The sequence below is a fragment of the Littorina saxatilis genome, unplaced genomic scaffold, assembly GCF_037325665.1.
Source record: "Littorina saxatilis isolate snail1 unplaced genomic scaffold, US_GU_Lsax_2.0 scaffold_459, whole genome shotgun sequence".
Classification (NCBI taxonomy): domain Eukaryota; kingdom Metazoa; phylum Mollusca; class Gastropoda; order Littorinimorpha; family Littorinidae; genus Littorina; species Littorina saxatilis.
This window is the reverse complement of record NW_027128571.1, coordinates 36,721-62,500: the sequence shown is the minus strand read 5'-3', so window position 1 is coordinate 62,500 and position 25,780 is coordinate 36,721. Positions and strand designations below refer to the sequence as shown.

The following is a 25,780-nucleotide window of genomic DNA, read 5'->3' as shown; positions in this document are numbered from 1 at the left end:
GTTTTACAGTTTGCGTTGATAGTCACGTTTAAAGTGAAACTTGTGAGTTCCCCTGGTTTTGTGATGTTCTTCTTCACGCTCATACCGACCATATAGTGCGTTACGGGGAAATAGATCCACAAGCGGTCGTTTTTTCCCGAAAATCTGAGTATTTCTTCGGTTTTGTTATATGACACGGGCAACTGATCCTGAACCATATCCTCGTGCGTCTTTTTCGTCGAGGGCAAAGAGAGGGGTGGCTTAGTGGAGTCCCATGGCACGGTAGAGAAGAGAAAGAACTCCTGTCCGCTGGAGGACCAGGTCATCTGAAGACGCCTGTCTGTGTTGCCATGGATAGTCAATTCTAGCTTCTGTTCGTTGAACCCGAGAGTGACGTCATCCGTTTGCCTTACTCGGTTGTCAGAGGTGCTGGTGATGGTACTGGCGCTCATCCAGTCATCCGGGCTCTTGCCACCGGAAGCCTTCTTGAAATCCACATTCCACATGGGGTATCCATACTTATCATACAGGATGATTCGCACCCTACTTGACCTTTCTGCAGCGTTCGACACGATTGACCATGTCACGCTTCTCCATAGACTTCAGACTTTGTACGGCATCTCCGGTCCACCGCTGGCATGGCTTGAGTCCTATCTCATTGGCAAGACTCAGGCTGTGCTTCTTTTTTTTTCTTTTTTTTTTTCTTCTTTTTTTTTTTAAACCTCAGTTGCATGCAGGTTTGCTACTACAATTATTTTTTGCCTTTTTATTATATATATATATATTTTTTTTTTTTGGTGTGGCTTGGAGCAAACCTTCTTCATAGGTCTTTTCTTTTCAAATGTGTACCATTTTTTTAAATCAATAAACCTTATCAGTAAACTAATATGTTCAAATAAATAAATAAATAAAAATAATCATAACATAAATTTATTCCTAATGTTCAGCTCAGTTTCCAATACACCAAATCTTTTTTAACACTCAACTTATACCAGGCCCCTGAGGGTTAAGTCCCTTTGAAAAATAAATAATATTTCAAGGGGTGTCCCATATCTAAATTTACTTATACACATTTTTCCAATCAAGATTAAATGGGTAAGATACTTAAACATTTCATGTGTCAAACCATTCTTATCTCGCACATAAATCAGCACATCTGTTGCTTGTAAAATAATTGCTATGTTATATCGATTGTAGAACAATGTTTCAACATGCTTCCACAAATGGTGAATTTTACTGCAATAGAAAAAGAAATGTTCAATATAATCAACTTGCTCAATACAGTATGGACATTTATCATTATTTGCGAGTCCCATTTTTAAGAGGAGAATATTGGTTGGGTATATATTGTGTAATATCTTCCACTGTAATTCTTTTAGTCTGGTTTCTGTTGTTGTTTCTTTTGCATTAAGCCAAACTTTTTCTTCAATACTAATACCAAGTTTGTTCAGCCAAAATCTGTGACTCCTGTATTTTTGTATAATTTGTAAATAAAAGAACATCAACAACGGGTGACAAATCTGTCTTCACTCGGTCGGCGTTTGATGCCCTCGTCGCTTTTAGAACCGCGAAGCACGCTGTTGAATCGCGGGTTTAGCAGACGGCAGTTGTTACTGAATAGAAACACGAACAATTGAACCTGGCTATTTCTTCTCGGGGAACAACTCTTTCGTCGTGGAATGAGCTGCAGAGTGTACATCAACACGATTATTTTAATTTGATCGTGGGTCAATCCATGATGACGACCTTAAAGTTTCAAATGGAACCCTGTCTATGTGCAATTGACACCCGATCAAAGCCTACTTGAAGACGAAAAGAGCAAAGCGACGAGAAATGATGACCGAACATTGTTGTAATGTGTTGGGGCATTCTGATTAATCACAGAATCTGTTTTATTGAAACGCCAACTTTATTGAATGACAATACTTGCTTAAACGGCATCAACATCTGCCCTTTCGACATCTGAGAGGAATGACACCTGGGTTCTTCTTTGCTGTTGGTGACATTTTGGGGAACGCTTAATGTTAAGTATGTTTTCCTTAATTATGTATATACGTTTTCACATGAGATGAGTAAAAGTCAACTTCAATTGCATCCAAGAAGCATAAGCGGCTGGGCCAATAGGCTATGATCCAGGCTACCATCTTCAATCGGCATGCAGCAGTTGATGGTTTCAAGGAACCAGATGGTGCTTTTTGACAACAAAACGAAAGGCTCTTGTTTTGACACATTCATTCTTGAGCTTTTGAGGCCCGGTTCGACCTGCGTTATATGCAGATCGCCACATTTGCGTTACGCCTTATGAATCTGCAGCGCCTTGTGCGTTGGCTTACGATAAAATCATAGGCTTAAAACTCGCTCTATTCCTTATGGATCTTTGACTGAATAGCGCGGATCGAGTTGACCAATCCGGAGAGGCCATGCGGTGATGCCGTCTGCTCGCGGCACGGGGCGCTAGTCTTCAAACAAGATGGCGGACTTCGATTCAGTTTTCGTCCTCGCAATTAGGTTACTGACTTACGAAGTAGTCATGAAACACTTTGGACCACATAATTTAAGTGTTTCTAAAAGAATACGTACACAGAGTGACACTGCTTAACAATTGTCTACTCTGAGAAATGCCGTTCGTCGTGCAGAGCTAAGTTGAACCGCGTTATGAAAATGTCATAAGTGTGTGGCTCCTCGGCAAAATCCCGCCCTATCAAAAATGTCACAAGGCGATGTATAAGCTGATAACGTAACGCAAATGTGACCATTACTTCACCTCCAGAAATCACAAGTCATGTAAACAGGTATGCAAGGCACAGTTCTCGAAATGTAAAAAGCGAATCTGCTTATACGATACGTATCGCATGTGTCTTTCCTTCAAGTGCAAGGGGCTGGAGTATTTGTCAAGATAAGTGTTCTCTATTTATTGTTTGTATGTGCACTTAAACGACCACTGGTTCGATATATCTTTGAACGTAACGTTTTGATTTGTTGATAAATGAACGTTCCAACAACATACCTTTCTTTAAAACAAAAATTATAACGCATGTAATAATTACCGGTTTCATCGTTTGGTGAGTCGTATCGTGCCATGCCAAAGTCTCGTTGGGTCGCAGTCACATTTGTATTGAAATCGCAGGTGACAGAAGGAGGTTGTCCAATATAACAAGTGATTGCTAAAGTTGAACTGTGGACATTAGTGGGAAGCATCAGTAACATCAGCAGACACATCCTTAGTAGCTTGTTGGTATTCATGGTATGGTAGTGAACCTGTTGGCCGAAAAGTTACATGTTCACCCAAAAATGAACGCACAATTCACACACACACACACACACACACACACACACACACACACACACACACACACACACACACACACACACACACACACAAGTACACAAGCAAGTTATGCTATAAATAATAGCTGCACGTACAACGATCACCACAACAGTACGATAACAACACAGCATCGTTTTTATCAAAAATATGCAATGCACTAAGCCTCGGGATCACATGCAACAAATTACCAGTCCATCTTATAAAAAGAGAACACCAGTTTGTTGAAGGGTGCAATAATTTCTGAGAAACTGAAAAAAAAGCTGTGTGCTTGGATCGAGCTTTTGAGTTGACTGTGTTCACACCAACATTAAGCGTAAACAGTGCTATGCCATTGTATGCGTACAGTTTAAATCCCTGCCGATGGTTTCTATGCATTGTACATAATTATGTGGAGACAGTACAACTGAACAAACATAAACGTGGTGAGTCAAAGCTATTCAAGCCATGAGCGGGTATGTAGCCTGCACACGTTGAGCACAACACTGTTTTTTGAAGTGAACTGTTGACACAAATAAATACAGGGTGACCCTATCCCGTACAAGTGCTATTAACGTCTACATCTGGTGAGCAAAACGCGTGGTATTTGGCATTCATATACGTCAGATAATGAAAGAACAGGTCGCGACGTTTCCAGTTTGTAGCTGAAATGGTCTGACTTGTATTCTGCTTCAAACAACTATCCCATGTTTCGAGGATCGACCTACCCATACAAAATTGTACATGGTGCGGTATAGTCACACTCACCCAATTTAAACCCTTCAAGACTGTAATGTTTTGAGCTGAAGGTCTGAGTAAGTATAATAATAAAACAAAACTGTGCAAACAATCGGTGACTTGACCAGTTACCAAAACATACAGCCACGTTCAGGATAATCGCCATGCAAAAACGTGTTTTAATCAATGACAGTGTCGCACGTTCAGGTTGTTTGGAACACAGTTTGGAGAGAAAATTGAATTCGGGTCATTTGTCCTACGGTCCAGACACTTTGTGGAATGATCCTCCGGCCACACACTAAACCTAATTCACACCAACAAAGAAAATATTTGCTGACTCAAACTGACAGACATGATGACACCCTTCCTGTTTAAGTCACACTTGCAAGTGACGCACTCACTTTTTTAAGGTAATTAACACATTCCTTCATGGAAAATGCTCTGACCCTGTTTGGGTTTTGTATGTGAGTCCCTTCAGTAGGTAAAACTATGGAGGATTGAAATCTGGAGAGTTTAGCTACCGCACAATGTCAAACCTGCAGGTACAGTTAGTCGATCCCCGAGCATTGACTATTTTGTTGTTGTTGGAAACAGCATCAAAGTCAGGTCATTTAATTGACATATGACCTAAAATCTCGAAACATTGTTAACTGTCGATCCAGCATCTGACGTTGACGTACTCTATGAACTTCATGACGTAATTAGTACAGGTTGCTTTTGGTGGGTCACCCTGTACCTTGCTTACAGACTTCAATTTCAACTTGGCCAACAAATTATTGCAACAGATTTCAAACCCAAAATAAAGTATTAATGACCGTGTCATTTTTAAAACTTCATTTGCCGGCCGTGCACTTAACCTTCAGGATCACATTTTGGATTAAATATTTCTTCTACAGGGATCACGTGACCGCCGCTCAAGTAAGGGCACCCTCAAAGTCGACCAGATAACAACGGAAGGCCGAATGAAAAATCGACAAATAATCACAATAGTCAAAATGTGCAACTTGGTCAATATAATTTGTAATTAAATTGGTTTTTGTTTAAATAAAAAAAATAAAAACATTTCTTCAAAATTTGGTGGATGTTTAGTATATTAGGCTAGCGATGGTGTGGGGGGGAGGTTAATTGGGGGTCAGTTTAAATATGTGAACAATTCTTAGGGTTGACTAATAAAATGGATTGATACAGGTGACATGAGGAGTTCTCTTGAACATTACTTTATGAAGCTGGAACAGCTTTTTTTCCATTTTTTTTTCGTGGGGGGGTGGGGTGCAGAGACGGGTTCATAGGTAGTGTAATCCTCATTTTAAGACCTACACAACCCTGAGAAAATCAGGTCTTGAAAATGGGGGTAAACTTACAGATGTTATGAACAGAATATCTTAGAAAACAGGGTCTTGAACATGTCTTGTTTGGGGACTTAAAAGGGAGGGAGTTTTATGTTGTTACTATCAGCGTGGGTTCAACCCCCAAGTTCGGCGCGGGATGTGTGTCCCAGAGTCAAATTTGTGCAGACTCTCCTCGGTGTCCGAACACCCCCGTGTGCACCCATGCGCACGGTAAAGATCCCAGGGTCACAGCGAAAGCCTCAGGCCTTGGAAACAAGAATGCATGCAACAATATGAAGCCCGGGTGTCCGTTCGGCCAACAGCCAATAAAGTAAACATTTCAGCACAGACCCAAGACGACCCAACCCGGTCCCTAGCCCATTTCAGGTCTCCTCTAGCAGCTGGCAGCCAGCTGACTTACTCCCCCTACCCCCCCCCCCCCCCCCCCCCGCATTTTTATTCTTAATTTCATACAAAGCCGGGTTTTCCCGTGTAACATGCCCCTAATGGCTTTGCCGTGAGGGCGTAACACTTACATTTTATCTCTCTTCTATGGGGTAAAGTGAGTAGCATATTTGTGAGGTGAAACCACGTCGTGTTTTTAACCTCCCTAAATGTTGTACAGGCGAGGGTAGCTGACCGGACTAGCGTTATTCACGTGTTTCGGGTGTTGCACGTAAAACTGGCTTAGCTTGATGTGAGTTGTGTTTGAGACATGTAGCTGGTCTGAGGTAAATAACGTCACAGCGTGTGAGATTTCCAACCGGGAAGGTTGTTCAGCGTGTGTCAGACTTGTTCTGGGAACAAGTACTCTTTCAAGAGACGGGTCTCTTAAGGTAAATGATTTACTATGTTGTATATTATTGACGTTGGAATACATAGCTGGGGCGTAACGGTTAGTGTGTATAAAGTGCACCCAATCTTAGTGTGAAGCGTTGAGAGAATTCATGATGTAATTGTTTCACGGTTTTTCATGGGGAATTTCTTGAACATAATTGCTACGCATTTATGTTATGTTTAAGACGGTCATGCTTTGTATGGGGAGTGTTATTCATTGATTAAGTGTTAGTTTGGATATTGAATCTGTACGGAATGTGAACGTGGAATGAACGAGAATGTATGAGTGGTACATGAACGTTTGGAAGAAGAGATGGTTTTAGAGAATGTTGTATTAAGACTTGGTTAAATTCTTTAGGAGTTTCCATGAGGGATTTCCATGGCGTATAAGGGAGGGACCTTACACGAGAGAAGCGCTAGACGACGGTGGAAGCAAGGGACCACCTCTGCGCAGATGACTAGACGAGTGGAGTCTTCATCGAGACCGGTCGTAGCTGCCCAGCTAGCAAGCTTTCGTCGGCCGACTGACGATTTCAGTCGGGTGACGTCGTCATATGTCGTGTGTCGTCGTCCGTTGTCGCGCCGATACCGTTTGACTGTGTGTAAAACTCGGCAAATGTACGTAATAAACCCCGACATCGGCCCGACGCAATGTTGCTGTCGATAAAATTATGCAGAGTTACGGGAGATAACAAATTGATGATCATTATTTTAACATTTGTTACGTCCCCTGTTCAAGCGTCGGTCCAGCAACGGCGTGACATTATGAGACTGACCATGCAAATGCGAAACTAAATTATTCATATTTGTTGACTTTTTCACATAGGAGTAGGATAATTAATTGTAAGTTTTATTTGCATATTTGCAATCAAATACAGCATGAGCTCAAATCATGAGTTTTACATTTTAAAAATACGCCATCATTTACTTGAAATATTCAAATAGCTTTCCTTACGGTAAACAAGATTGAGTGTGCAAATGGCTGCTGCTTTCCCGCGTGAGCGAATTTTATTTGTTTTCTTAGTTCAAGTTAATATCGAAAGAAGAGACATTTTTGGGAATGTTGGACAGCACATTGATGATATGTTATCCGAGACGAATGTCGCCTCGGGATCTCAATCTGAGTGCTGGTCCCAGTGCCACGTGGTGGCGGTGAGAATAGTTGTGTAGCCAGTGAGTCAGGCTCTTGGCAATGACAATCAGATTCAGACGTCAACTCGAGGACAACCGACGGATGGAGCGAGTAAGTGATTTCGGTTTTTTTGGCTCTCAATGTTAGTTTTGCTGTTACAGTGAGGGGGGGGAAGTACATACTGCTGTATCTTATTCTGTATATGTAGATGTAGGTGTGTTTTGTCCTGTTACAGTGGGGGAGGGGGGTGTTGTACACACTGCTGTAAATATAGATGTAGGTGTGTTTTGTCTCGTTACAGTGGGGGGGGGGGGGGGTGTGTGGACATACTGCTGTAGATGTAGGTGTGTATTGTCCTGTTACAGGGGGGGGGGGGGTAACATACTTCTGTAGCTGTAGGGGGAGGGGGGTACATACTGCTGTAGCTGTTAGTGATTTTTGCACTGTTACACTGGGGGGGGGGGGGGTGGAGTACATACTGCTGAATCTGTAGCTGTAAGTGTGGTTTGCACTGTTACACTTGGGGGGGGGGGGTGTACATACTGATGTATCTGTAGCTGTAGGTGTGACGTGTATTGCATTGTAACACTTGGGGGGGGGGGGGGGTGTACATACTGATCTATCTGTAGCTGGTGGTGTGTTTTGCACTGTTACACACTTGGGGGGGGGGGGGGGGTGTACATACTAACTGCTGAATCTGTAGCTGTATGTGTGTTCTGCACAGTGACACTGGGGGGGGGGGGGGGGGGGGCGAGGGGGTTGTACATACTGCTGAATCTGTAGCTGTAGGTGTGTTTTGTACTGTTACACTTGGGGGGGGGGGGGATGGGGTGTGCATACTGATGTATATGCTTGGCGCTGGTGGACAATATTCACTTTTTTGGCCAAAAACACACTTTTTTGGCCAAAAACGTACATTATTGGCCAAAGAAACCCATGTTTTGGCCAAAACTTTTAAGTGCAAAGTTTTGGCCAAATCTAAAACATTTGGCCAAATCTTCACTTTTTTGGCCAAATGTTTTAGATTTGGCCAAATATTTTTTTGGCCAAAACTTTTGCATTGAAAGTTTTGGCCAAAAAATAGTTTTGGCCAAAACTTCATTTTTTGGCCAAATCTTTGAGTACCCCTTGGCGCTGATGGACAATATTCATTTTTTTGGCCAAAAACGCCAGTTTTGGCCAAAAAAGCAAAGTTTTGGCCAAAAAAGTATAGTTTTGGCCAAAAAAGTATAGTTTTGGCCAAAAACGCCAGTTTTGGCCAAAACCGCCAGTTTTGGCCAAAACCACCAGTTTTGGCCAAAAAAGTGTGTTTTTGGCCAAAAACACACTTTTTTGGCCAAAAACGTACATTTTTGGCCAAAAAAGCAAAGTTTTGGCCAAAAAAGTATAGTTTTGGCCAAAAACGCCAGTTTTGGCCAAAACCGCCAGTTTTGGCCAAAAAAGTGCGTTTTTGGCCAAAAAAGTGAATATTGTTCACCAGCGCCAAGCTGCTTGGCGCTGGTGGACAATATTCCCTTTTTTTGCCCAAAACACACTTTTTTGGCCAAAACTGGCGGTTTTGGCCAAAAAAGCAATGTTTTGGCCAAAAAAGTATAGTTTTGGCCAAAAACGCCAGTTTTGGCCCAAACCGCCAGTTTTGGCCAAAACCACCAGTTTTGGCCAAAAAAGTGTGTTTTTGGCCAAAATAGTGAATATTGTCCACCAGCGCCAAGCTGCTTGGCGCTGGTGGACAATATTCACTTTTTCGGCCAAAAACACACTTTTTGGCCAAAAACGTACATTTTGGGCCAAAAAAGCAAAGTTTTGGCCAAAAAAGTATAGTTTCGGCCAAAAACGCCAGTTTTGGCCAAAAACGCCAGTTTTGGCCAAAAAAGTGCGTTTTTGGCCCAAAAAGTGAATATTGTTCACCAGCGCCAAGCTGCTTGGCGCTGGTGGACAATATTCACTTATTTTGCCCAAAACACACTTTTTTGGCCAAAACTGGCGGTATTGGCCAAAAAAGCAAAGTTTTGGCCAAAAAAGCAAAGTTTTGGCCAAAAAGAGATTTGGCCAAAAAAGTGAATATTGTCCACCAGCGCCAGAAAATACAAAAGATTTGGCCCAAAAAAGATTTAGCCAAACAAAAAAGATTTGGCCAAAAAGTGAAGATTTGGCCAAATCTTTTTTGTTTGGCCAAATCTTTTTTTCGCCAAATCTTTTCGTGGCAGAAGTTTGGCCAAATCTCCCGTTTTAGCTAACATAAACAGTTTTGGCCAAAACTTTTACATAGAAAGTTTTGGCCAAAAAAAAGTTATAGCCAAATCTATTTTATTTGGCCAAATGTGTGGGTTGTTTTGGCCAAATCTTTGTCTTTTTTGGCCAAAACTGGCGGTTTTTGCCAAAAAAGTGAATATTGTCCACCAGCGCCAAGCATAGATGTAACTAGCTGTAGCTGTAGGTGTGTTATGTACTGTTACAGTAGGGGGGGGGGGGTTGAACATACTGCTGTTTTTGTAGCTGTTGGTGTGTTTTGCACACAGGGGGGGGGGGGGGGATTGGGGTTGTATACTGCTGTATCTGTAGCTCTAGGTGTGTTTTGCGCTCTACACGAGGGAAGGGGGTGGAGTGTTGTATGTTTTGTACTGTTACAGTGGTGGCAGCGGGGGGAGGGGGGTGTACATAATTTTGAATCTGTAGCTGTAAATGAGTTTTGTACTGTTACAGTGGGGGCGGGGGGGGGGGGTTGGGGGTTGTACATATTAATGCTGTAGGTGTGTTTTGCACTGTTACACTGGGGGGGGGGGGGGGGTTGTACACACTGCTGTATCTGTAGCAGTAGGTGCGATTTGTGCTGTTACAGTTGGGGGGGGGGTACATACTGCTGTAGCTGTAGGTGTTTTTTGCACTGTTACACTTGGGTTGGGGGAGGGGGGGGGGGGGTTGTACATACTGCTGAATCTGTAGCTGTAAGTGTGTTTTGCACTGTTACATTGGGGGGGGGGGGTATACATACTGCTGTAACTGGAGCTGTAGGTGTGTTTTGTACTGTTACTAAGGGGGATGGGGGTGTACATACGGCTGTAGCTGTAAGTAATTTTTGCACTATGCTGAATCTGTTGCTGTAGGTGTGTTTTATACTGTAATACTGAGGGGGGGGGGGGGGTTGTACATACGACTGTATCTGTAGCTGTAGGTGTGTTTTGTACTGTTACAGTGAGGGCGGGGGGGGGGTCTACATACTGCTGTATCTGTAGCTGGTGTTGTGTTTTGCACTGTTACACTGGGGGGGGGGGGGAGGGGGTTGTACATACTGCTGTATCTGTATCTGTAGGTTTGTTTTCCACTGTAACACTGGGGGGGGGGGGGGGGTTGTACTGCTGTAGCTGTAGCTTTAAGTGAATTTTGCACTGTTACACTTGGGGGGCGGGGGGGGGGGGGTACATACTGCTGTAGCTGCACCCAGCCAGCAAGACATTAGCGGCCGATAATCGGCCGAACACCCTTCAAAAAGTCGGGCCGGTGATGTCAAAAGATACGACGCGGGTGTTGGCCCGACTAACTTTTGCAAAGAGGCAAAGAGGCGGCCGACAGGCGGCCGAACACCTGTACTATGGCGGCACGCATCCGGTCCGATGTTAATCGGCCCGATGGCTTGTTGGACCTGCGGGCCGACATCGTCCCGATGTCTTCCCGCTGAAATCGATATCTTCCCGATGTCGGCATAAGGTGTCGGGCCGCAGGTCCAACAAGTCATCGGGCCGATTAACATCGGACCGGATGCGTGCCGCCATAGTACAGGTATTCGGCCGCCTGTCGGCCGCCTCGTTGCCTCTTTGCAAAAGTTAGTCGGGCCAACACCCGCGTCGTATGTTTTGACGTCACCGGCCCGACTTTTTGAAGGGTGTTCGGCCGATTATCGGCCGCTAATGTCTTGCTGGCTGGGTGACGACGGTTGTTTCCGCTACGGGCGGAAGGGTTTCTCGGGGAGAAACCTGGAAGGTGTGTGTGGGCATCTTCCATGAGATGTGTGTTGGCATCTTCAGAGAAGGGTGCGGGTTGGCATCTTCAGGGAAGGTGTGTGTTGGCATCTTCAGCGAAAGGTGTGTGTTAGCATCTCTGTGTGTTGGCATCCGATTTCATTATTCTACGACGATTCAGCGGGACAAGTAAGTGAACTGGCGACATGCAGTGAGCCGTGAGACGAACTCGTGAGTGTCTGTTGGTACCTTCTTGTGTGCGCTAATCTATATTTGAGAAAGAATTGTTATAATATGTATTTACATGCCTTGAGTGAAAGCTGGAAGATTGTGCGAACTGTGTGTTGAAAAGTTGTTCGTATTGATGTATTTAAAGTGAAGAAGTATGTTGTTTTTGGTTGAGGAAATAATGAGCCTGCATCCTCCCAAATTCTGTTTTTGAAGTGTTTGGTGTGAAAGGGTAGAGACAGTGCAAAAGGGCAGAACACGCATAATAAATTCACATGCAAACCACTTCGTGACAGTGGTGACCCCGATTTAGCCCTAAATAGGTTTTTGTTTCTAAGGATAGATTTTTGTGCTAGTTAAAAAGCAGTTGTTTCCCTTTCATTGGAGAAAATTGAGAAATTGAGAAAGAAGTGCCTTAGTGTAGCTAATTATACATACTTTGATACTTTGCGTGTTGTAGTGTTTGTTTATGTGTATGTTATTGGACAACCCCCTCTCCAGCTCTAGGGGTCTACGTAGTTGTATAGTTCTTACGTAGAGAGGGCCTTAGATTCTGTTTGCTTCCTTTTCTGTGTATTTATTATCTATCTTTCTATCTAAATTCTAGCTCCCTTTACTATAAGTTTTTTGGAAAACTATTTTTCTTAGATTCTATCTTGGATTGATTGTTGTGTATGATTGTTGTCGTTGAGGTGCAGGCTTATTTTAAATAAAATAGTATAGGGTGTGCCATTTTTTGTGTGTATAAATTCTGAAATTTTGTTTTTGTTTGGACTCTGATATTTTTTTTTAGTGTGTACTCTGGCTTGGAAAGGTTTTTGTTTATTATTAGTGTTGTTCCTATTTGTAGTTGGATTAGTAATAGGGTGATTATCTCCCCTATACTAGTGTTTGATATTTAGTTGTTGGTTTGGGGGAAAGTTGGTGGGTTTTTTTGTTTTAATTTTTTTTTTTGGTTAGTAGTAATTTGTAAGCATTTGTACTTGGACAAATTTTTGGGTAAATTTTTTGTTGTTGTTGTTGTGAACATTTAAATTTTGTTTTGGGTTTGCTCTGGCGATTGATTTTCCTTAAAGGATCTGACGCTGGTTAGTGGTGTGTGGAATTGAAATTTTCATTTAAAGTGTGTTATTTGGGTTTGAGAAACTTTGAAATTTCCAGTTAATTTATTTTTTTATTTTTGTTGTTGTTGATGTTCTAAAGTTGTTAGTTTAAGTTTGACATTGATTGACAAGTGTTTGAAGCTGCTATTGATTGTTTAATCTGATATTTTCCAAATTATAATTTTGTTTTTTTGGACCCTATTAAGTTTATTGTTTATTTTTGAGACTGGTTGTGTAAATAGTTAAGTAGTAAACAATTTAAGGATTGTTTTTAAAAAGGCACAAGATTTCTTTTAGTTTAGTATTTTATGATACTCTTTTGTGTGTGTTTAGTATTGCGAGAAACTGGTGTATGATACAACTTTTTGATACTTAAAACAATTTTGTGAACTGGTGTTACTTGATCCATTGTATTACTTTGAGATTACTTTGATATTTTGACATTGTAAAGATGGCTGAGCATAGTGATACTGGTGGTAGCACATATGATCATTATTTGGCATTGGGAGAGAAGCATGGTTTAAAGGCAGAAGCTTTATTTAAGTTTGCTCAAGATCATATGGATAGAGAAGAGAGAATTCAGGAAAGGGAAGCAAAGAAAGTAGCAGCTGAGGCTGAGGCAAAGAAGGCACAAGCTGAAGCTGAGGTTGAGGCAAAGAAGATAGAAGCTGAGGCCGAAGCAAAAAAACAGGAAACCGAAGTAAAGAAGATAGAAGCTGAGGCTGAGACAAGAAGATTAGAAACTGAGGCTGAGACAAGAAAGTTAGAAATGGAATTGGATGCAAAGAGGCTAGAAGCAGATACTGAAGCGAGGAAAATGGATTTGGAGTTTAAGAAAGCAGAAGCGCAGCAAGGTACGGGTGGAAATGCGGGTGGAAGATCAGGTCCCGGCATTAGGCCCCAGTACCCCAAACTCCCCATGTTCAAGGAAGATAAAGATGACATTGACAGTTTCTTGTTCAGATTTGAAACGCATGCAAAGGCGAACAAATGGAATGATTCAGAGTGGGCTACATACTTATCAGCTTATCTGGAGGGTGGAGCTTTGTCATTGTTTCATTCATTGTTTTCAACGGGTACTTTGTCGTATGAAGACTTGAAGAAAGAGTTGTTGAAGAAGTTTCAGTGCACTCGAGAGGGATTTCGGGAGAAATTTCGCAGTACGAAGCCGGAGGCAGATGAAAGTTTTGGCACATACGTAACAAGGATGACGCATTTGTTCAACCGTTGGTTGAGGTTGTCGGATATAGAATCCTCATATGAAGCATTGTTTGATTTTGTGTTGTGTGAACAGATTCTTACCAGTGTATGCACTGATTTGGCAGTCTTTTTGAAAGAACGTGATTGTAAAAATTCAAAAGACATGATTGCTAGCGCAGAAATGTACAAATCAGCCCATCCGAATAAATCTTTGGCCAGAAAGAGTCAAGTAAATCCTTTGGGGACTGGAAACGTAGCGTTCAATCAGAATCGTGGATCAGGACAGTCTTACAGTCGTGGTCAAGGAGATAGTGGCAGAAGACAGGAGGGTATGAGCAGAAATACCAGGTTTCAAGGCAGAGGAAATGATCGTAGGCCGGGTAGAAGAGGATGGCAGCAAGGAAGTACTAGAGGTACAGGTACTGAACAGCAGAATCAGGACACATGTTACAGATGTGGGCATTTGGGCCATTACGCTAGAGAATGTATTCAGGTAGCATATTCAGCGAAGTCGGTAGCGGATTGTCAGGACGCTGGAGTGTTGGTAAGCTCGGCAGCATTCGGGTCGTTGCCATTAGCGGAAGGTCTCGTTAATGGGAAGCAAGTTTCAGTACTGAGAGACACAGGAGCTAATGTAGCTGGGGTAAGGAAGTCGTTGGTCTTACCAAGCCAGTACATAAAGGGAGAGGTTCAAAAAGTGAAGGGTTTTAGTGGACGGATTGATTTGTATTCATTGGCGGAAGTGGTTGTCGATACCCCATATTTTCAGGGAAAGTTGAAATGTTGTGTGCTCACAGACCCAGTCGCTGACCTAGTGATAGGTAATCTTCGGGGTGTGGTACCCAGAGTAGATTTATTCCTTGGGAATACGCAGGGTGTTGGATTGTGTGCTGATGTAAGTCACAAGAAAATCACTGAAGAGGTGGTACTTGAGAAGGTCGTGTGTGGTACGAGTAGGGCAAAAGCCAAAAAGAAACTGCAGGATTTCCCGGTGCCATTGAAAAATGTGGTTACTCCTGATTTGACGGTTAACGAGGAGGATCTGAAAAGTTTGCTGAGAGAAGATGAGACATTGGAAGAGGTGTTGAGTGTGTCACGAGAGGATGAGAAGTATGCAGTTTGTGCAGAGAAGGTTGTTGATGTTGAGGAAGTAAGTAGTGGGTATCGCGAAGACATTCCACTGAGATCTGACTGGGGCAGTCATGATGTTTTCCCAAGTGAAGGTGGAGAGGCAAATGTTGCAGTGTTACCTCTGACTGAGGAGAGGAAAACGTTGCCGTTACCTACATTGCCTAAGGGGAAGGAAGAGACAAGCGGAGATAATGTTGTTGATCCTGGTTTGACAGATAGTCATAAGGATGATATGGCACAGGTGTTTGGAAAGATGGTAGACATTTTCAAAACATGTGATGCGGTGGTGTCCTTAACTGCAAGAATTAGCATTCGAGGTTCATCCAATAGCATGAGACAGGAATACGTTGACAGACATTTTGTCCAGGTCATTCGTAGATCAGAGCATACCACAGGTTTATGGGATGTGTGGAAAAAGAAGGTTGTTTTGATCAAAAGAAAACTCAAGAATTTTCTTTTTTCCCCGGGAAGGGGGATGTCACAAAGATGTGAGTAGCATATTTGTGAGGTGAAACCACGTCGTGTTTTTAACCTCCCTAAATGTTGTACAGGCGAGGGTAGCTGACCGGACTAGCGTTATTCACGTGTTTCGGGTGTTGCACGCAAAACTGGCTTAGCTTGATGTGAGTTGTGTTTGAGACATGTAGCTGGTCTGAGGTAAATAACGTCACAGCGTGTGAGATTTCCAACCGGGAAGGTTGTTCAGCGTGTGTCAGACTTGTTCTGGGAACAAGTACTCTTTCAAGAGACGGGTCTCTTAAGGTAAATGATTTACTATGGTGTATATTATTGACGTTGGAATACATAGCTGGGGCGTAACGGTTAGTGTGTATAAAGTGCACCCAATCTTAGTGTGAAGCGTTGAGAGAATTCTTGATGTAATTGTTTCACGGTTTTTCATGGGGAATTTCTTGAACATAATTGCTACGCATTTATGTTATGTTTAAGACGGTCATGCTTTGTATGGGGAGTGTTATTCATTGATTAAGTGTTAGTTTGGATATTGAATCTGTACGGAATGTGAACGTGGAATGAACGAGAATGTATGAGTGGTACATGAACGTTTGGAAGAAGAGATGGTTTTAGAGAATGTTGTATTAAGACTTGGTTAAATTCTTTAGGAGTTTCCATGAGGGATTTCCATGGCGTATAAGGGAGGGACCTTACACGAGAGAAGCGCTAGACGACGGTGGAAGCAAGGGACCACCTCTGCGCAGATGACTAGACGAGTGGAGTCTTCATCGAGACCGGTCGTAGCTGACGACGGTTGTTTCCGCTACGGGCGGAAGGGTTTCTCGGGGAGAAACCTGGAAGGTGTGTGTGGGCATCTTCCATGAGATGTGTGTTGGCATCTTCAGAGAAAGGTGCGGGTTGGCATCTTCAGGGAAGGTGTGTGTTGGCATCTTCAGCGAAAGGTGTGTGTTAGCATCTCTGTGTGTTGGCATCCGATTTCATTATTCTACGACGATTCAGCGGGACAAGTAAGTGAACTGGCGACATGCAGTGAGCCGTGAGACGAACTCGTGAGTGTCTGTTGGTACCTTCTTGTGTGCGCTAATCTATATTTGAGAAAGAATTGTTATAATATGTATTTACATGCCTTGAGTGAAAGCTGGAAGATTGTGCGAGCTGTGTGTTGAAAAGTTGTTCGTATTGATGTATTTAAAGTGAAGAAGTATGTTGTTTTTGGTTGAGGAAATAATGAGCCTGCATCCTCCCAAAGTCTGTTTTTGAAGTGTTTGGTGTGAAAGGGTAGAGACAGTGCAAAAGGGCAGAACACGCATAATAAATTCACATGCAAACCACTTCGTGACACCCCTACCCCCCCCCCCCCCGCATTTTTATTCTTAATTTCATACAAAGCCGGGTTTTCCCGTGTAACATGCCCCTAATGGCTTTGCCGTGAGGGCGTAACACTTACATTTTATCTCTCTTCTATGGGGTAAGGTGGTTCAGGGAGGGGCGGAGGTACAAAATGCGAGTCATGTAATCAATTGTTTTTCTTGTTATTGTTAGTTTTAGATACATGGATACTGTCTGAAGATAGTGAAGAAAACAAATCTACTATTTTTGATTTGACAGTTATGATTTGTGATTTTATGTCACAGATGATCCGAGTTTCCCCAGCCTTTTGTGCAGGTTCATTAAAGGGTTGTGATTTTGAACATTTAATTAGCCAAAAGTGCTCGAGTTATACACTCATTTGTTTGTTCTTTGTGTTATTGAGTGATTAAAGTTTGTATTCAACAAATGTTAGTCTTCTGTGTCCATTCATTAATGAGTAATTAAGAAGGAACATTTTAAAAAATGGCCTAAGGTGCCCGGTCTCCCCTACTACCAACGCTTCATTTCAACATGAGTACTCGTGTAAATGGACTAGCCAGTTAATCAACATTGATTGTCTTCAATAATTTCTTTGCAACTGCTATATCCAAACTTGCATTGTACATGCACACACTTGTTTTGAAAGGTACACAGCGACGATAGCTGTCTCTGAAAAGCAAAATGAACGTTCCCTTTTTGTCCAAAGTGTGTACATAACTAAAACGTGTACACATGCAAAGTAAAGTGTCTCTAATGGCATATACAGTTGGCATTAAATAATACGGGAACGAATGCTTTAGATGGTGTTTGAAGAAGATGTCGCTTATGTTGGACACATTGCGCCGAATAATGGACCACTCTGTGATAACATGTATGTACATGAGAGTATCTTACCTCGACTAAGAAATGAAGACTGGCGACACTTGTGAATCGTTAATCTGAATGCAATGGACGATTAACGACAGCGTTCCTGAGAAGTCGACCTGGATTGTGAGCACAACTGACATATAACTGATCAATAGCGAACCCGACAAAAGCACTCATATGACTAGACTGCAAGTACACACCGACACGTCGTGTCATCCCTCTCTTTCTCTCTCTGTCTCTGTCTCTCTGTCTCTCTGCCTCTCTGCCTCTCTGTGTCTCTGTGTCTCTGTGTCTCTCTGTCTCTGTCTCTGTGTCTCTCTCTGTGTCTCTCTATGTCTCTCTCTCTCTGTCTCTCTCTCTCTCTCTCTCTGTCTCTCTCTCTCTGTCTCTCTGTTTCTCTCTCTCACTCTCTCTCTCTCTCTCTCTCTCTCTCTCTCTCTCTCTCTCTCTCTCTCTCTCTCTCTCTCTCTCTCTCTCTCTCTCTCTCTCTCTCTCTCTGGTGCTATATTGAGTGATTGTGTGCAATGCAATACGGGAGTTAAACAGAGTAATGTTTGTAGCCTAATCTTATTTTATTTGTTTATGAATAAACTGGCCCTGACAATTATTAGGTTTGGTAAACATGGCGTAGTTTTAAATCCAGATTTGGTAGAATAATTTGTATTATCATTTGCAGACGATATAATGTTGTTGCTGGAATGAGGTCGTTTGAGAGAATGGCCAGTTGGGTGTCGGCTGGGGAAGGACCGTTCCACAAAACGGCCAAGTTAAATTGTTGTTATGTGTTTCCGTTTCTGAGATTCTAAATAATTATGGAACAGCTCACGTATCTTGAAGATTATCCACACACATGTGCAGATTTGTGTTGACATGTTCCAACACTGTTCTTATTGAGGAGATAACTGTTGGTACCCCTAAAGGTGTGTTATAATGCGGTTGTCTCTCTCTGTCAGCACAATGTATTCTTGAGGCCATGCACAGTTATAACCTGAATAAAGACAGTTTCGTTTCCGCATTGCTGGATGTCTGCCCCTATATCATGCGCTCGCACGTACTCGAATGTCGCCAGTGGCTTACCTTACAAAGCGGCAGTGTGCGAGCACAACCTTTTAAAATACTTCAGTTTGACGCAGTGGTGAATACACCTCCATCGATTTTCCCATTCCATACTCAGAGGGGAAACAGTGTATTGTTTTTTTCCGCTGAAGATTTGCGTCGACATTGTGCAGAGTAGACAAGGTAGTTTACGTTAACAGTCCTTCTTAAAGCCAGTCTACATAACGGTTTTTGTTTTTCTTTAAACACGCCTCCCTTAAAAAATAAGGTAGAGACATAGACTGACGACACTATGCAGGAAAAACGTGCGTATAAGGTGGACATAAAAAATGTCTTCACGCGCCTGTGCTGTGTGTGTGCGTGTGTGTGTGTGGGGGGGATTGCACAATATCTCATTCAGGGAGAACGACACCAACAACACATACACAGCCATTTTATCTGTTTTCCTTCTTTTGAAAATTATACATGGAGGAGATATGATGCGTTAGTTTTAACTCTGTGTGTTTGTGTGTGTGCGTGTGTGTGTGGGTGTGCGTGTGTGTGTGTGTGTGTGTGTGTGTGTGTGTGTGTGTGTGTGTGTGTGTGTGTGTGTGTGTGTGACAGAGTGATTGAGTTTGTGTTACTGTTTGTCGATTTCTTACGGGAGTCTTGAAGGCTTCGCTTCCTGTTGTTTACTGATTCAAACTTAAAGGAATGCCACAAAAAGCTATCGAGGCAGAAAACAAAACAATACAAAACACACACACACACACACACACACACACACACACACACACACACACACACACACACACACACATACACACACACACACACACACACACACACACACACACACACACACACACACACACATACACAAACAAGAAATTAAAGAACCTAACAGATGAGTCAGGATCGTGTTTTTTGTTCTAACTTCTAAAGTTAGAAGTTGGTATGCCAACAGTGCAGAGTAAATTATGTTAACCAGAGCTAATATTCTCCTTTCTTTTCAGACGATGTTGGCATCGCACACAAGGTTAAAGGCCAACATCCACAGGAATTTTTTCTCCTGGAGCGACCTAAACTTGAACCCGAAGCAGTTCGCCAAAAAGAACCGCCGATCACGAGAAAAGCATGCGTATCGCATGCGAGACGATTTGCAAGCAAGCCAGCGCAGCAGCGGGTGGGGATTTGGTCTCGGCAAAGAAACTACAATGCAGTGTTTTGTCTCGGTGAGACTGAAAGAGAGACAGAGAGCACGAGAGAGAGCGACAGGGACACAGTGATTCAAGGCGCACAACTCTAGTAAAGTTGTCGTAGCACGTCCGCCTATGGCCAAAGTGATCCGGGTTCGATTCCCGGCATGTGTGGTCTATGTTTTTTTGTGTTTTTTTTTGTTAAATTCTTGTTTTCTATTGTTTATTATGAACGTTTTAATGTTTTATTTTACTCTAATAATTTTTTTAATTGTGTAAAATAAATAAATATTTTTTATTTTTTATTTTTTTTATTTAATCCACGTGCACAAGACAAAAACTTTCATACTGGGGGAGCGAGCCAGTCTGAAGAGTACTCGGGTCCAGCGCCAGCGTTTTTTTTAATAATTTCGCTTCACGCGACTTGTTATTTATGTATCCAAAACATCATAGAACGTGGTACAATGCATGAAAACAACGCCGACAGTAAACAAGATGTTATCTGGGCAGTACATTGGGTTGAACTAAAAGAATTCTGCTGAGAATGTACAAAAGAAAAAACAAGTCGCGTAAGGCGAAAATACAATATTTAGTCAAGTAGCTGTCGAACTCACAGAATGAAACTGAACGCAACGCAACGCAGCAAGACCGTCGCCCGTGGCAAAGTATGGAAAGCCGTTTGGCTCATAACCATTACGCGTGTAATAAAACATAAATACACGCGTAATAAATGACTAATACACGTGTATTTATTTCTTATTGCACGTGTAATTTATCTTTTTTTCTCATGCTATGGAATAGCATAATGATTAAATACACGTGTAATAAATATTTCATACTCGTGTAAGAAATGATTAAATACACGCGTAATTAACATTTCATGCGCGTGTAAGAAATATTTAAATACACGTGTAATTATTTATTACACGTGTATTTAAATATTTTTTACACGCGCATGAAATGATTATTACGCGTGTATTAATTATTTCTTACACGCGCATGAAATATTTCTTACGCGTGTATTAAATATTTCTTACACGCGCATGAAATATTTATTACGCGTGTATTTAATCATTTCGTACACGTGTATGACATTTTTATTCCACGTGTATTTAATCATTTCGTACACGTGTAAGACATGATTAAATACACGTGTAATACATTTTTCATACACGCGTAAGAAATGAATAAATACGCGTGTAATAAATATTTCATACAAGCGTTAAAAATGCAGGAGTCACGTGGTTAAGCGACTTAAAAACTCGGACTGGGAATCCACATGAAAAACACTCTATGCGTCTTCATCGCCTCGCTTTGCACGCTTACAGCTCAAGATGGCGGAAGCGGCAAACGTCAATGTCACCTTAGGTTTGCGAGAACGATTTAACGCCTTTGCCCAGGCTCGCACAGCATTGGAAAGGTAAGTTACTTGTTTTATCAGATGAAGTCGGTTGTTGTGCGCGCGAACCGGAAGTAGAATAGACGAGAGTTGTTGCTTTGCATGTCGTATATTTTCCGATTCAAGTTTTAAGTTTATTACGGGTGTATGTAATGATTAAATACACGTGTATTTAAATAATTTCCTACACGTGTATTTAATCATTTCTTACACGCGTATAAACTATTTCCTGCACGTGTATTTAATCATTTCTTACACGCGCATGAAATATTTATTACACGCGTATTTAATCATTTCTTACACGCGCATGAAATATTTATTACACGCGTATTTAATCATTTCTTACACGTGTATGAATTATTTATTACACGCGTAAAAATGATTATTACACGTGCATTAATCATTTATTACACGTGTATCAATTATTTATTACACGTGTATTTATGTTTTATTACGCGTGTAATGGTTATGAGCCAAACGGCTTTCCATAGATAACCGCAGGCTCTGCAGGCTGTTCACCGCAGACATAAATTGTCAACACGAGTGATGAGTGTCTGCACAAAATCGTCTCTGCTTTCTCTAAAATGACATATCATTACAAAACTATTGTTTGTACTTCAACCTAAGGTATTATAGCACCCTATCATTGATTTAATTTTTTCCTTTCGTTCGTATGTGAAGGCTGAGCTTCGAGTATTTGTGGATTTCCTGTAAAAAGTGCCAAAATTCTGACTTCTGCAACTTGTTTAATAAGCTTGGATTTCCGTAATAAATGTGTAAAATCAGAATTTTGGCACTTTTTACCCGAAATGCACAAATACTCGAAGCTCAGCCTTCACATACGAACGAAAGGAAAAAATTAAATCGATGGTAGGGTGCTATAATACCTTAGGTTGAAGTACAAACAATAGTTTTGTAATGATATGTCATTTTAGAGAAAGCAGAGACGATTTTTTGCAGACACTCACCACTCATGTTGACAATTTCTGTCTGCGGTGAACAGTCTGCAGAGCCTGCGGTTATCCGCGGGTACAGCCGAGGTTCCGGCGTGAGGTATACTCGTAGCATCGTCAGTCCACCGCTCATGGCAAAGGCAGTGAAATTGACAAGAAGAGCGGGGTAGTACTTGCGCTGAGAAGGATAGCACGCTTTTCTGTACCTCTCTTCGTTTTAACTTTCTGAGCGTGTTTTTAATCGAAACATATCATATCTATATGTTTTTGGAATCCGGAACCGACAAGGAATAAGATGAAAGTGTTTTTAAATTGATTTCGACAATTTAATTTTGATAATAATTTTTATATTTTTAATTTTCAGAGCTTGTTTTTAATCCAAATATAACATATTTATATGTTTTTGGAATCAGAAAATGATGGAGAATAAGATGAACGTAAATTTGAATCGTTTTATATAAAAAAAAAAATTTTTACTTGACCAAAATTTCAACCAATTTGATTGAAAAATGAGAGCGTGACAGTGCCGCCTCAACTTTCACGAAAAGCCGGATATATGGTGTGTAGAGCGATTGAGACCAAACTACTGGACCGATCTTTATGAAATTTTCCATGAGAGTTCCTGGGATTGATATCCCCGAACGTTTTTTTCTTTTTTTGGAGAAATGTCTTTGACGACGTCATATCCGGCTTTTCGTGAAAGTTGAGGCGGCACTGTCACGCTCTCATTTTTCAACCAAATTGGTTGAAATTTTGGTCAAGTAATTTTCGACGATGCCCGGACTTCGGTATTGCATTTCAGCTTGGTGGCTTAAAATTTAATTAATGACTTTGGTCATTAAAAATCAGAAAATTGTAAAAAAAATAAAACAAATTATAAAACGATTCAAATTTACGTTCATCTTATTCTCCAGCATTTTCTGATTCCCAAAACATATAAATATGTTATATTTGGATTAAAAACAAGCTCTGAAAATTAAAAATATAAACATTATTATCAAAATTAAATTGTCGAAATCAATTTAAAAACACTTTTATCTTATTCCTTGTCGGTTCCTGATTCGTGAAAGAGAAATTACAACATTTAGTCAATCTGTCGAACCCACAGAATAAAACTGCACGCACTGCAGTGTTTTCAGTCACGAGAATAAAACAGCTTCGTCAATCCACGCGGCAAGGAAGTCGCTCAATTTTTGCGTGCAACACGAAGTAAACAGACATGCAAGAATAGCGACGGGTTCAAGTTTAGGTCGCTCCAGGAGAAAAATTCCCGCGGATGTTGGCCTTTAAGAACAAGTCGCGTAAGGCGAAATAACAACATTTAGTCAAGCTGTCGAACTCACAGAATGAAACTGAATGCAATGCTTTTTTCACCAAGACCCCATACTCGTATATTCGTTAGTCCACAGCTCGTGGCAAAGGCAGTGAAATCGGCAAGCCATGCAGAATAGTGCGGTAGTGGTCGCGCTGAGCAGGATAACACGCTTTTCTGTATGTTTATGCTTTTTAGCTTACTGAGTTTGTTTTTAATCCAAACATATATCAAAATGTTTGTGGAATCAGGGATCGACAAGGAATAAGATGAAATTGTTTTTAAATCGATTTTGGAAAATTAATTTTAATCATCATTTTCATATTTTTAATTTTCAGAGCTTGTTTGTAATCCAAATATAACATATGTATATGTTTTTGGAATAAAAAAATGATGAAAAATAAGATGAAATTATTTTTGGATCGTTTAATCAAAAATTAATTTTAATTACAAGTTTCCGATTTTTAATGACCAAACTCATTCATTAGTTTTTAAGCCACCAAGCTGAAATGCAATACCAAAGTCCGGCCTTTGTCGAAGATTGCTTTGCCAACATATTAATCTATTTGTTTGAAAAATGAGGGTGTGACAGTGCCGCCTCAACTTTTACAAAAACCGGATATGACGTCATCAAAGGTATTTATCGAAAAAATTAAAAACAGTCCGGGGATATCATTCCCAGAAACTCTCATGTCAAATTTCATAAAGATCGGTCCATTAGTTTAGTCTGATTCGCTCTACACACACACACACACACACACACACACGCACAGACAGACAGACAGACAGACAGACAGACAGACAGACAGACAGACACACACACACACACACTTTCACACACACACACACACATACACACCAAAACACACATACACCACGACCCTCGTCTCGATTCCCCCTCCATGTTAAAACATTTAATAACGTCAGAGAGGGCAGGAATTTGGTTGGCATCAATCGTATCATCAGAAACATGATATGTGACCCTCCACCACGGAATGAGTTGCATGTCACCTTTTCATGATTTTCATATTTTTACATTTTCTTAAAGAGTTTTTTTATTCTCTATCCAGTGGTGAAAACCGTTTTAGAAAAGAGTGAAAACTTTTCGAGTTATAAGCCAGTGACTATGGTGACCCTCACACTGTTACTAGACACCCCGCGGACTTATATTATGCCTAGCGCAGAACCGCGTGAGGTGACATGCGACTCATTTCGTGGTGGAGGGTCACATATGAACTTAAGTTAGGGCGTGCGACACTTTCGTTGGCATCTCACACAGTCAGAAACAACATATGAACGCAGGTAAGAACTGTCAGCAGTCTGGTTAACTTTAGTTCATTTTTGTTTGAAACAAAACTAATTAAAATACATTTCATGTTTCAATTAACAGTATGCAACGAGGATACAAATTCAAGCAAAACAGGTTATATGACGTGACCAAAACAATACAATATTACACAATTCTCCATGATGGCGAACTTAAACTAGAAGAACAAATTATGGGGCTGGGTATGGGAATTTCACTTTTGAAATGCAGATTTTTCATATTGTAACATTTTGACTTTCTGGTCTTCAACCGTGTTGTCATCAGTTGGTTTGGAAGCAGCTTTTATCCATGCAGGTTGGTATCCATATACAAACAAACACAACTTGTAACATTCTTGTTTTTTACATTTAGTCAAGTTTTGACTAAATGTTTTAACATAGAGGGGGAATCGAAACGAGGGTCGTGGTGTATATGTGTGTGTGTGTGTGTGTGTGTGCGTGCGTGTAGAGCAATTCAGACCAAACTACTGGACCGATCTTTATGAAATTCTACATGAGAGTTCCTGGGATTGATATCCCCGGACGTTTTTTTCTTTTTTTCGATAAATACCTTTGATGACGTCATATCCGGCTTTTTGTAAAAGTTGAGGCGGCACTGTCACGCCCTCATTTTTCAACCAAATTGGTTGAAATTTTGGTCAAGTAATCTTCGACGAAGCCCGGACTTCGGTATTGCATTTCAGCTTGGTGGCTTAAAATTAATTAATGACTTTGGTCATTAAAAATCTGAAAATTGTAAAAAAAACACAAAAACCAATTTATAAAACGATCCAAATTTACGTACATCTTATTCTCCATCATTTTCTGATTCCAAAAACATATAAATATGTTATATTTGGATTAAAAACAAGCTCTGAAAATTAAAAATATAAAAATTATAATCAAAATTAAATTTTCGAAATCAATATAAAAACACTTTCATCTTATTC

The 25,780-nt window shown here is 41.1% G+C and overlaps 1 long non-coding RNA gene across 1 annotated transcript in view; it reads right to left on the bottom strand.

The window, feature by feature from the left end:
• The window catches only part of LOC138956929 (uncharacterized), a 26,056-nt gene extending 8,265 nt beyond the window's left edge, over window positions 1–17,791 (bottom strand). Inside the window, exons 1-2 of the long non-coding RNA XR_011452870.1 lie at window positions 17,655–17,791; window positions 3,027–3,237 (exon numbers count right to left, since the gene is read on the bottom strand). This is a non-coding gene — a long non-coding RNA (uncharacterized lncRNA). The remainder of the gene's footprint in view (window positions 1–3,026; window positions 3,238–17,654) is intronic.
• Between the last annotated feature and the right edge of the window lie 7,989 nt (window positions 17,792–25,780).